General features: G+C 41.2%; 1 protein-coding gene across 3 annotated transcripts in view; it reads right to left on the reverse strand.

The window, feature by feature from the left end:
* Positions 1 to 12,233, reverse strand: part of LOC133408976 (contactin-4-like) — a 227,005-nt gene extending 214,772 nt beyond the window's left edge. For all 3 annotated transcript variants that reach the window (XM_061688419.1, XM_061688418.1, XM_061688417.1), the window contains exon 1: positions 11,844 to 12,233. The gene's annotated coding sequence lies outside the window, so the exon portion shown is untranslated. The remainder of the gene's footprint in view (positions 1 to 11,843) is intronic.
* Between the last annotated feature and the right edge of the window lie 314 nt (positions 12,234 to 12,547).

Here is a 12,547-nt window from a genome sequence, read left to right on the forward strand (position 1 = left end):
TATTTAGGTGGCAATTTGGCATGTCAAATCTGCACTAAGTTGATCATTTAATGTGGCTTCAACTACACTAATATTGAAGTTATTTGTTCATGTTGATCACATCATTCTGTAACTTGTGTCCCGTCCCGTACGTGACCAAATAATGGGTACTGTTAAGCTAATGCTTTTTTTGTACTGTGGATAAGTGATATTCCTGCCACTTGACAGGAGCTGAAACTAACTCAAAAGTTACTTTTTCTAACTTAGTTACTTTTTCAACCAAGTCATCAATAAAGTAACTAAGTTACTTTTAAGCGTAAGTAATCAGTGAAGTAACTAAGTTACTTTTTCAAGGTAACTGTGTCAACACTGTTAACTGTGGAACTACGAGGGGATCAGCCACTCCTGAGCTCCGTCTCTTGTCATGGTAATGAAATCCTTACTTGTCATTGGTACAGAAGTATATGGATGACCAACGGCCCACTTTTTTGAGACAGGGCCGCCCCCTTAAAGAGGGCTACTTTCAGCAAGACAGAAAATGTGGGTCAAGTGTTATGTAATAGTTGAGCCCATCTTCTGTTTTAATTACAGTACATTAATTAAACTATACCCCAAACTATGACCCCAGCCTCTAAAAATACCAGTTTCTACTTTCCTATTGACGGTTGTATTACATTTTTGATTCAATGATGCAGGGATACTCCCGTTTATTTTTTTAAATATATATATATCGCAAATGACTCTGGGCTCTGTTTTCGTAGACAGTGCAGTGCAGTGCGGCAGGGCACAAATGCCAGCGGATCCTGATTTTCTTGCAAGCATTTGCTAATTTGGCAGACAGGTCTGTAAACTCCCTCGCTCCGCCCGGGCGTTCGGTGTCCTTGGACATGTGTCTTGCGGTAAGCAATTTGGTGGCAGAAAGTCGAGATACATTTTCACCTGCTTGACCACATCTAAATATTGGCACACAATTTTGGTAAATTTGACTGAAGCACAGGCAGACATTTAGGCAGACTCCGCGGACATATTCAATTCGCCACCTTACGTTGAGTAGCTAGCTGTTACTAGATGATAAGCTGTTAACTTCCACCGATGCCAGTCACGAGCCTGACTTTTTTTGCAACTGCTTGAAAGGTTTACCACCTGCTTTCACCAGAGTCAACTCCACAGGCACCCTTGCCTTCCTGTTGGACCTTTACCGGAATCTTCAATCATTCTGCTGGCGCTTTCTATTCTTTCTATTAATTCAGTTCTGGCTATCAGCTGGTAGCCAATGCCAGCTACACATCCACTTACGTGGCACCTTGGAAGGTGCTCAGCAATTGGGTGGCATCTTAAGCCATTACAGAAAGAACACAAAAATATGTGGAGAGGCAAAAAAAGGTTGTTTTTCAGCAAATAGTTGTTTGTTAGGTTCTACAGAAGATTTCGTGTGAGTTGCAAATGGTGACTCGCAAATTGTCATAGGTTACTGTATATGTATTAAAGAGATGTATCATTACAAAAGTGCTTGCATAACAAGCTATCTTTGTGAATAACTACATCAACTTTGGATGAATAAAAACTAAAAATGAAGACATCAGAGTGATTAAGTCATGCCTTGAGCCCCTCCTCCTTTCTCCTCTTGCTAGCACAATAAAAACATATTTAAGGCTGTGAACTGCATCATGTGATGCTATACCAAAGAAATTATACATGCATTGCACGTTCACCCTGGACTAGTTGCCACATACGTATAGACAAAAAAACATTCATGCCTACATTTACACCTACAGGCAGTTTAGTCTTAAATTAACCTAAGGAGGATGTTTGTGGAATGTTAGAGGAAGCTCCAGTACCTGAAAAAAAGTTATGCAAGCATATGGAGAACATATAGACTTCACAGAGAGGATGTCCTTAATTAGATATAATGAAAGTGAGTATATCTGTCTTTGTTTATATATAATTATTCATAATTTATTATCCTGAGGTGACAAGATTCCCACCCCTACTGCTTGTGTGTACGTGCTTGTGCGCACTTTGCCTACACTGTAATTTAACTGACAGTCGAATGGACAACAACACAACAACATCCACTGTAACAAGGTTGTAATTGATTACAATTATAACTTAAATATGTTTATAGCATTTCATCACTTTAGTATTAACAAGTCTATTTTCCACACAAAGTGAGAAAAGTGTGAAATTAACCCAATTAATAATCATTTGACAAACATACGCAATCTTTGCATTATTTACAACTTTTTCTTTGGAGAGCTTGAGTTGGCTTTCCTGCAGTGACATTAAAAAAGGCCCTGATGATTCATTTCTTTTCATACTTCCAGTGGAAATCATATGATTCATTTTGAGCTGTTATTCCATGACATTTTTTTCATACCATTTCTATGCTCCATCACTTTTAACAGGCTTGTTGACTTCCATGCCCGAGTCAGCCATGAAAAGCCAATTTTCTTGTGAAGTTGTTTCTGGGCTTTCTGGATCGTGTCACACGGGCACTAAATTGTAACTGATATTCAGTCAGGTGCCATTCACATAAAATGCTGATCAGAAAAGCTGGGCCAGTTTCGATATTGTATATAGATTATTTACATTTTTAAATACCTAAATTGTTAATATGGCCACTGAGTAGTTTACAGTAACTATTAATTAACAGTGATGTAAATGTATGTTACTTAGCTCCAAGGGGGAAGTATTATTTACTTTTAAGAATAGGTGAAAACTTGACAGGAAGCAGGGACCTCATGTACAAAGATGATCTGGAACAATTCAGTGGCTTGAAATCCAAAGCCCAAAATTCATTCAGTGTGTCTGTGAAATAAATACCTACTGTACATACTGGGACAGTGCAGGTGACATTTTCTAGATTCCTATTGATTCATGTCAGGGAATCAGGTAAAACTAATTATGGGCATTAAATATAAAGATTTTTCTGAGGCACTTGTATTTCTTTGCAATAAAACATTAGGGGACAGCAACTTATTTTTATTAATATTATTTCAGCTTTGATTTTACTGGTTCAGTTATTATGTTCCTCAAAAAAGGGATGTTTCATTGGTGTTAAAATCCTTGGAAAAATGTCTCCCCTGTAAGTTTTCCCTTGCTGGACCTCATGTTTGAGAATCTCTCTTCTAAACAATCAAATACAAATGGTTAGAAACGAAGCATTGTGAGATTTTCACGAGGGACATCTTTTAGGAATAGTGTGAATAAAACATAGAGGGCTAAATAAATGAACAAATCTGCTCTTTGTAGCACATATTGAGCCTTGGAAACAGCAACCAATAGGTGACGTTGTCGCTCATTCTCCTCTTTAGTACCACAAAGTTCTTCTCCTTGCTCGTACTCGGCTGTTGTTCTTTCAAAGGCTCCAAATATTTCTTGGACAGCCGCAATAGTATGTGCTTTCAGGAACGCTCTCAGCATTTCTACTGTACACATTTTCACGCAATCACATTCACAGCACTTTGCACTCACACTTGATCTCTGCTGAGCGATGTATTGATCACAATCGCGTTTATGTTAGTGGGTAATGAGCTAAGCTAAGCTCGCAAGCTTGATAAGCTTCAACATGCAGAGCAAGGCAAGTCACGCACACACTGTGGTGTCTCGGTCCACCCACTCGGGAAACTACAGAGAGGAATGTTTGTATTACTGAATAAGAGGAAGAAAAGAGACGAAGAAGCCGCGTACTAGAAGAAGAAGATAGCGTTTGGGGATGCTCACGTCTGTGTGCTAACTGAAAATTAAAACTAAGTAAAATTATTTGCAAGCATTTTTCTTGGAAATAAAAAACACACACCATATAAAGTCTGCAATACGTGAATCCAAGGTGGTATGTCCTAGTATTGATACAATTGTTTTAAAATATTTCCATCCATCCATCCATTTTCTGAGCCGCTTCTCCTCACTAGGGTCGCGGGCGTGCTGGAGCCTATCCCAGCTGTCATCGGGCAGGAGGCGGGGTACACCCTGAACTGGTTGCCAGCCAATCGCAGGGCACATACAAACAAACAACCATTCGCACTCACATTCACATCTACGGGCAATTTAGAGTCTCCAATTAATACATGGTTTTGGGATGTGGGAGGAAACCGGAGTGCCCGGAGAAAACCCACGCAGGCACGGGGAGAACATGCAAACTCCACACAGGCGGACCGGGGATTGAACCCGTGTCCTCAGAACTGTGAGGCTGACGCTCTGACCAGTCGGCCACCGTGCCGCCTTAAAATATTTCAATAGATATAATTTCATCCAGAAGGTTAACTAGCCGTGCGCAGATCGATATAGGAATATAAATCAATACATCAATATAATGAATAAATCATTTAACCCCTGAAAAATAGATATAAAAATAAATTTTTTAAAAACTTTTTTCCAAACCTGTGCAACTCAATCAAATAAAACTGAAATACTGTATTTTACAGCGGGGAAGTAAAAACAAAGAACTGATAGTGTATTTGCAAAAGTGTGCACACCCTCTTATAACTGGGAGTGTAGCTGTTTTCAGAATTAACCAAAACATGTTCAAAGTAACTAGTAATAAATGGGCACACCTGCAGCATATGTTTCTCCAAAACCTGTATGAACCTTTCGGCATTAATAGTGCCTTCACAGATGTGTAAGTTAACACAGCCCCATACCATCACAGATGCTGGCTTTTGAACTTTGCGTCCATAACAGTCCGGATGGTTATTTTCCTCTTTGGCCATGAGGACACGACGTCCACAATTCCCAAAAACAATTTGAAATGTGGACTCTTTTCCACTTTGCGTCAGTCCATCTTAGATGAGCTCGGGCGTGTGGCGTTTCTGGTTGTTGTTGATAAATGGCTTTTGCTTTGCATAGTAGAGTTTCAAGTTGCACTTACGGATGTAGCGCCGAACTGTATTTACTGACATTGGTTTTCTGAAGTGTTCCTGAGCCCATGGGGTGATATCCTTTACAGATTGATGTCATTTTTTGATGCAGTGTCGCCTGAGGGATCGAAGGTCATGGGCACTCAATGTTGGCTTTCGGCCTTGTCGCTGACATGCAGTGATTTCTCCAGGTTGTCTGAACCTTTTGATGATACTATGGACCGTAGATGATTAAATCCCTAAATTCGTTGCAATTGTATGTTGAGGAACATTGTCCTTAAACTGTTCGACTATTTTCTCACACACGTCTTCACAAAGAGGTGAACCTCGCCCCATCTTTGCTTGTGAATGACTGAGCAATTCAGGGAAGCTCCCCTTATACCCAATCCTGGCACCCACCTGTTCCCAATTAGTCTGTTCACCTGTGGGATGTTCCAATTGAGCATTCCTCAACTTTCTCAGTCTTTTTTTGCCACCTGTCCCAGCTTTTTTGGAACGTATTGTAGCCATAAAATTCTAAGTTCATGATTATTTGCTAGAAGGAGTCAAGTTTATCAGTTTGAACATCAAATATCTTGTCATTGTAATGTATTCAATTAAATATAGGTTGAACATGATTTGAAAATCGTTATATTCTGTTTTTATTTATGTTTAACACAACGTACCAACTTCATTGGAATTGGGGTTGTATATTTTACAGAAAAATTCTGAGGTAAGAAAAATAAGACCGTGGACAAAAATCTTGGTGAGAGCGTAAAAGCTTCATAGTTCATAGTTCGCAAATAAAGCACTCTCAGGTTCCCACAGCTCCACGAGCTGGTCTTCCATTTCTGAAGTCCAATGGACTTTGTGTTTCAGGTAGGGCATGTTCATTTTTATTTTCGCCTGATTTGTAGGTTTTCAGTCATTTCATTGCAAAGATGGAGCGAGATTGTTGTCACATGTACTAAACAGCCAGTACTTGCCAGAAATCTCTGCAGCTCTTTCACTGTAGCTATTAGCCTCTTGACAGCCTCTCTGACAAGTTTTCCTCTAGTCCAGACATGTCAAGCTCCCGGCCCGCGGGCCACTTCTGGCCCTCACAGCAATTTTGTCCTGCATGCGTGATCAATTTGAAGTCAGCATGACACTGGCCCGCACAACATCATCAGCCAAACGTAAATATGCATGTGATTCCAGGAGCAGCATCTTATGATGTTTATGAACTATACAGTACTCAGTGTTGGGGGTGGGGGATACGACAGTCGGCCAATCAGGTACCAGTTGCAAAGGAGCCACATGGCTACTTACAGTATGCCTCTGCTCATGCATTTTAAGTACTGGTAACTGTTACTGCCAATTTTGGAAGGTATTTTTCTAGTCGATTGAATGAAGAGTCATTGCCGGAGAACTCGTGCTTCTGTCAGCGCAAATCTGACTGGTGAACGACAATGAGGAAAAGAACATGGCGCCAACGGATCTTTTATTTGATCGGAGGCAATGACGTCTACAGGAGTACTTTCCATGTTCTTATGGGGTGGGATAAGCGGCTCAAAAAATAGATGGATGGATGGATGGGTGTCTCAAGCAGTAGCTGCTGCTGAAATTCCCATTGGCTTGTGCCGCAGCAGTTTGCTAATTTTCCTCGGGTCCACATATACTCAACAGTACAAATAATAGATTAGGACACCACATAGTACATCAATACAGTCGAGTAGTTACAAATGATTCGTTGATGCAGAAGTTACTTAAAATTTGATAAGATATTAAATCAAATACTGTTAAAAGAAAACAAATATTTTAATACCCAAGCAACACCTGTCATATGAAAAGAGAATCAAGTGGATAGAATAAAACCAAATAACAGCCATGTCAAACTCACAGCCTGGTGCCCACATCCGGGACGCCACATAATTTTATGTGGCCGGCGAAAGCAAATAATTTGCATCAACTTCCATGGTTCTTGCTAAAATCTGTACCAAGATTTCACATAAATAATAATATTGAGGTATTGCAAGCATTTTGTTTGTTTGTTATTAAACCGCCTTTGACAGTAAATTGAACAGTAGTTGAACAAACAATTATCCTTGACTTCGGATTTGAAAAGTAGTTATCCATCATTTTGTTGTGTATATATGATACTACGATCAGGGAATGGTTTATTTATATTTAATTATTTATATGGTTCATAACGGCCCTCTTAGGGAAACCGTACCAACAATGTGGCCGGCAACAAATATGAGTTTGACAACCCTGCTCGAGTCTTTTCATTACTTTTGGAGGGCCATTAAGTACATGCTAATGTCACTGTCACTGTCTTCACTATATTTCATGTAGGCATGGGCAGGTATCAGATTCTGACGGTATGATGACCTTGAGTCAAAATATTGTGGTTTGACAGTATTGCAAAATGTATTATTGTCATGTATGGAGAGGAGCTGGACCCAAGAGCAGGCGGACGCAGAAAGATTATGATGAACAGTTTATTAGGAAAGGAGGTGGCTCTAGGTGGGTTGGCAGGCAGTGGTGAGGACAGGCGGCTGGCTTGGCAGCAGGAATGATGTTGATCAGGAACACGGGGGAAACACTGAGAACGACGAGAGACACAGGAGTCAAAAAGGGAACGAGGAATAGAGTGGCTTACGTGAGGCAGGTGGGCTGTGGTACCGTTTGAAGAAGCTGCAACACTTTGGCGAGGATTTCTGGGAACAGGCAGGCTTATATGCAGGTGGTGATGAGGGCTGATTGGTGAAAGGTGCGTGGATTGAGGAAGGTGCTGAAAGAGAAAGGGGAGGGGAGAGAGAGAGGGCGAGCGGGCGCAACACGCCATCCAGCCTCCAACAGCGGTACTGCAGGGCAGTTCATGACAAATATATTGAAATGTTTTAGTAAATAACACATTTTTCCATTGAATGCAATATTTTTCATTTGCAAACAACATATAATATTTGGTAGATTGGTAAATTTAAGAAGAACATAATATAAATAATATAATAATATATAATGTAATGATAATAATATTTTCTACATATGTAAAATCTAAATATAGTACAACAGTAAAAAAAATATTTATCTTTCAGAAAATGAGTAGCTACTTCTCTGCTCTTCTCCGTTTCAGTAAAGTCAGAACATAAAATAAACTGACATTAGGCAGTCTGCCTCATTAGCAAGTTTATAGTATATTATTCATTTTACCAATTGTACACACAGTAACTCTCTTAGCTAGTTGCAAACGTTCATTTCAAGACAGTGTTATGTTAATATATTAACGTTACCTTAAATTTGTCGTAAAGTGATGGGCACACTCTCATAAGACAAAGGCATCACTCTTGCGACATCCGCGGATCTGCTGGAGTTGATAGACTGCCTACGATGATGGCTTACGACTGAACGAGTAGGAGAGTTGAGCTATGTTGAGCGAGAATTGTCGGGAAAGTGGCCCGAAAGAGTTAAGGAGTGATGCGGAGCAAGATGGGACTGGAAATGGTGTCATTCTTTTGTAACTGGTGAAGCTGGACTCCAGACCTCCTCTTTCAGGTATAACCGCTTCATATAACAAAGAGTATGGAAGTTTTTTTTTAATATATTCATGTTTATGGGTTGTTTGTCTTTTTTGTCTTGTTTTTTGTGGCAGTGACCTCTGTATGTTTCACATATATTGAGGACTGACAATAAATGCTACCAAATCAAACCATACCATAAATGTGATATCACATTGGAAGTATTAGAACATTTGAAGACAGCCACATCCCCAATCAGGGGCGTGCACATACATATAATATCAGTTGTCTGTTTTCTGTCCCCTCTCGAAAATATTTTTTTCACTAGAGTTGGACAGGTTCTTGGTCACATTGATGGTGGAAAAAATTTTGAACTGATTGAGCTTGGTTTTAATTGTTTTTACATCTCAAAAAAATGGCAATTGAACAAGTTAAATTAAACAAACAAATTTAACAAATTAAACACACTAATTGTTATATCCACTGTATATTACCTTATTGTTTAAAATGTTGTTGTGTGTAATTGTTCTATAATTGGTCCCTCAAGCATCTGAAGTAAAATGGAGTGTACTAATTGGCTTCAACCGGCAAAGGTGCTATTGATTCAATCTCAATCAACTAATTGGCAGTCTCAGTAAAAGAGTGATGTCAGCTATGGTAAACTGAACTACAGCTATGCAGACCTCCGCTATGACAATTCCACTGGCCAGAATTATTCTGCTCAATACAACGTTGGAATTAAGTTCAGATTATTCTGAGATGCCATTAAAAAAGGTTTATAAACTAACAATCAACCCATTTGTCCATCGATTTTCACTACTCTGTCATCATTAGGGTTGGAGGAAAGCTGGAGCCTATCCTAACTGGCTAGCCAATATATATATTCATCCATCCATTTTCTGTACCGCTTTATCTTCACGAGGGTCGCGGGCATGCTGGAGCCCATCCCAGCTAACTTTAGGTGACAGGCAAGGTACACCCTGAACTGGTCGCCAGCCAATCGCAGAGCACATATAAACAAACAACCACTCGCGCACACATTCACACTTAAGGGCAATTTAGAGTCTTCAATCAACCTGCCATGCATGTTTTTGGGATGTGGGAGGTAACCAGAGTGCCCGGAGAAAACCCACCCAGGCACGGGGAGAACATGCAAACTCCACACCGGCGGGGCTGGGGATTGAACCCCGGTCCTCAGAACTGTGAGGCAGACGCTCTAACCAGTCGGCCAACGTGCCTGCGTGGGTTTTCTCCGGGCACTCCGGTTTCCTCCCACATCCCCCCAAAAACATGCATATTAGGTTAATTGACAACTCTAAATTGCCCGTAGGTATGAATGTTCCTGGGAATTACAATCTCTCAGGACCTGAAGTGGGCGACCAACATCAACTCCGTCCTCAAAAAGGCCCAGCAGAGGATGTACTTCCTGCGGCTTCTGAGAAAGCACGGCCTGCCACCGGAGCTGCTGAGACAGTTCTACACAGCGGTCATCGAATCAGTCCTGTGTTCTTCCATCACAGTCTGGTTTGGTGCTGCTACAAAAAAGGAGAAACTCCGACTGCAACGGATAATCAAAACTGCTGAAAGGATTGTCGGTACCCCCCTACCCACCCTTGAGGACTTGCACGCTGCCAGAACTAAGACAAGGGCATGCAAAATCCTCTCGGACCCTCCGCACCCCGGTCACCAGCTCTTCCAGCTCCTTCCCTCAGGTAGGCGCTACCGATCAGTGCAAACTAGAACTAGTAGACATTCCAACAGCTTCTTCCCTCTTGCGATCAACTTCTTAAACACCTAACCTATAATTCCATTACAACAAGCTGGCAATTTTTTGACTTGAGTTCGTTGTCACATTTCTGTGGGGCCAATTATGTATTACTCGTGCACTCACTGTAGTTGTCTCGCCATGCTGCACTATTTGCATATACTGGCCACTCATGCCAGAGTAGCATCTGCTCCATTTGCACACTGATTGAGGAGTATCTGTAACATTTGCACAACCAACATTGTCTCAGATGATCGCACTACTCGTCACTTTAAACCGCATACACTCCTTGAAGTCTCAGCGCCCATTGCACAATGGTCATTACACCGGACTATTGCAATATTAGTCATTCGAACTGCTCTAAGTGCTAGAGGACTCTGCATCTTTTTGCACAATTGTTTTTTGTCAATGTCTTTATGTCTCCAAAGTGTTCTGTAAATTGACTGTCTGTTGTACTAGAGCGGCTCCAACTACCGGAAACAAATTCCTTGTGTGTTTTGGACATACTTGGCAAATAAAGATGATTCTGATTCTGATTCTGATTCTGATGTGAGTGCAATTGGTTGTTTGTTTGTATGTGCCCTCCGATTGGCTGGCAACCAGTTCAGGGTGTACCCCTCCTCCTGCCCGATGATAGCTGGGATAGGCTCCAGCACGCCCGCGACCCTAGTGAGGAGAAGCGGCTCAGAAAATGGATGGATGGATGAAGAAAATGTTGTCAAATGTTTAAAGCCACAACAATGTTTGTTTTTTATTTTGAAAACAGAACCAAATTTTTTTTTACTTTTTAAAATATGTGTATTCTTATGATCACAATCAACTTAATTCAGTGTAATTTTACCAGAATCTTCTGAACCAATGTTATTTATTTCTAATTCAGTGAATTGATGCAACAGATTGCACAGTTACTGCAGTTTGTTCGTCAGCCATGACTCCCACACACTAATGAACAATGTAGAGTCTAAGATAAGACTGCTTATCAAATCGATACTGGTGATACTGATTTGTGCCACATGGTCTGATGGGGTTAGTGTCACATATTTCCTTTGACTTTGCAGGCTCATTAAACGTATCATTCAGTCAGATTCAATGGTGATGCACGTTTAATTTTTCATGTCAGTGATGATTTTAAACTCAATTTCTGGACTTTTATCCAACTGTTTTTGTTGGGTTAAAAAAAAAGCTTCAGCAGTATTTACAAGATATATGTCAAGTTTCAAAATCAGTACCTTTAAAACAATGTACTGTCACCCCCCCCCCCACACACACACGCACACGAAATTGTGCATTCTATTCCAAGCAATATAAACCCTCCACTTTTCAGGGATGAATGGCATCTAAACTCACGACACAGGACTGATATCAGGGCTCAAATTCACTCATGTGTAATCCCATCGTATCCTGGACTAAACTGGTTGCAGTTGGTGGTCAACAGCATCAGAAATCCAGTCTGAAAATCTGCGGGGGATTATTATAGGGAGGGTCCACTTTCAGGGATTACTAAACATCTGCAATGGACGCATATTACTTTTTTTTTTTTTTTTTTTAACTTCCAACATGATAGTTTCTGAATAAAGTGGATGGGCATATATGAGATCAGTAGCAAGTGGAATTCAGAGAGAGAACACAAACGTGTCAGCAACCACCCTCTAGAGTTATATCTCTTTTATTTAACATATTTTTACTTTCAACGATACCATATCTGAATTGAGTTGATGATAATGATGATGATTTAAAAAGAAAAAGAAAAGATGTCTCACTTACCTGTTTTGTGATTTTGCGCTGGAATTGTCAATCTCAGTTTAATCCGTATTCGGTCACCACAGGCACCGCTGCCGAGCGCCACAATGATCTGTGACTAGGGCGCAGTATTGTTCCTCTTTCCTCTGCGTGTGCGCTACATTCGACGAGTTGCGCGACTCTGTGTAGTGGCAGCACTACTGTGTCTCCATCCCACAGCCTCTCCGTCTGTGTCTCCGAGTGGGCGAGTTGACGGTGTTGTCACAGCCTGGAAAAGTGAAGTCTCTGCTGTCCTCGCTGCACAATGCGCCGAGGTTGACCTCCCTCCTACCGTGCAGGAGCGGAGCGGGGCGCACGATGGCGGCCGGTGGGCTCAGAGAAAAAGAGAGAGCCCTGTCTTTTGAGTCTCCCCGGACCAGCCTCTCAACGCGCCGGCCATCCAAGCGGAACAGACTCCCTCCCCTCCTTCTCACACGCCTCTCTTACCGCCCCCCTTCCCCTGTTGATGCTGGGATGAAGCGCGATTTGGTCATGGACCACTTTCTGGCTGCCTTGTCGGTGCCGTTTATATGTAGGAAAAAAAGAGAGACCAAACCCAATGCTATATGCACTCTTCTCTTTCTGTCTGGGTTTGCTTTAAACAGGTCAACAAAACACTGCGCAATGTTCTGAAACAATTAAAGACATCTTGTTGGGGTCTCAAAATGTAGTATCAACACATAAACAAA

This window comes from Phycodurus eques, chromosome 10, assembly GCF_024500275.1.
Source record: "Phycodurus eques isolate BA_2022a chromosome 10, UOR_Pequ_1.1, whole genome shotgun sequence".
Classification (NCBI taxonomy): Eukaryota; Metazoa; Chordata; class Actinopteri; order Syngnathiformes; family Syngnathidae; genus Phycodurus; species Phycodurus eques.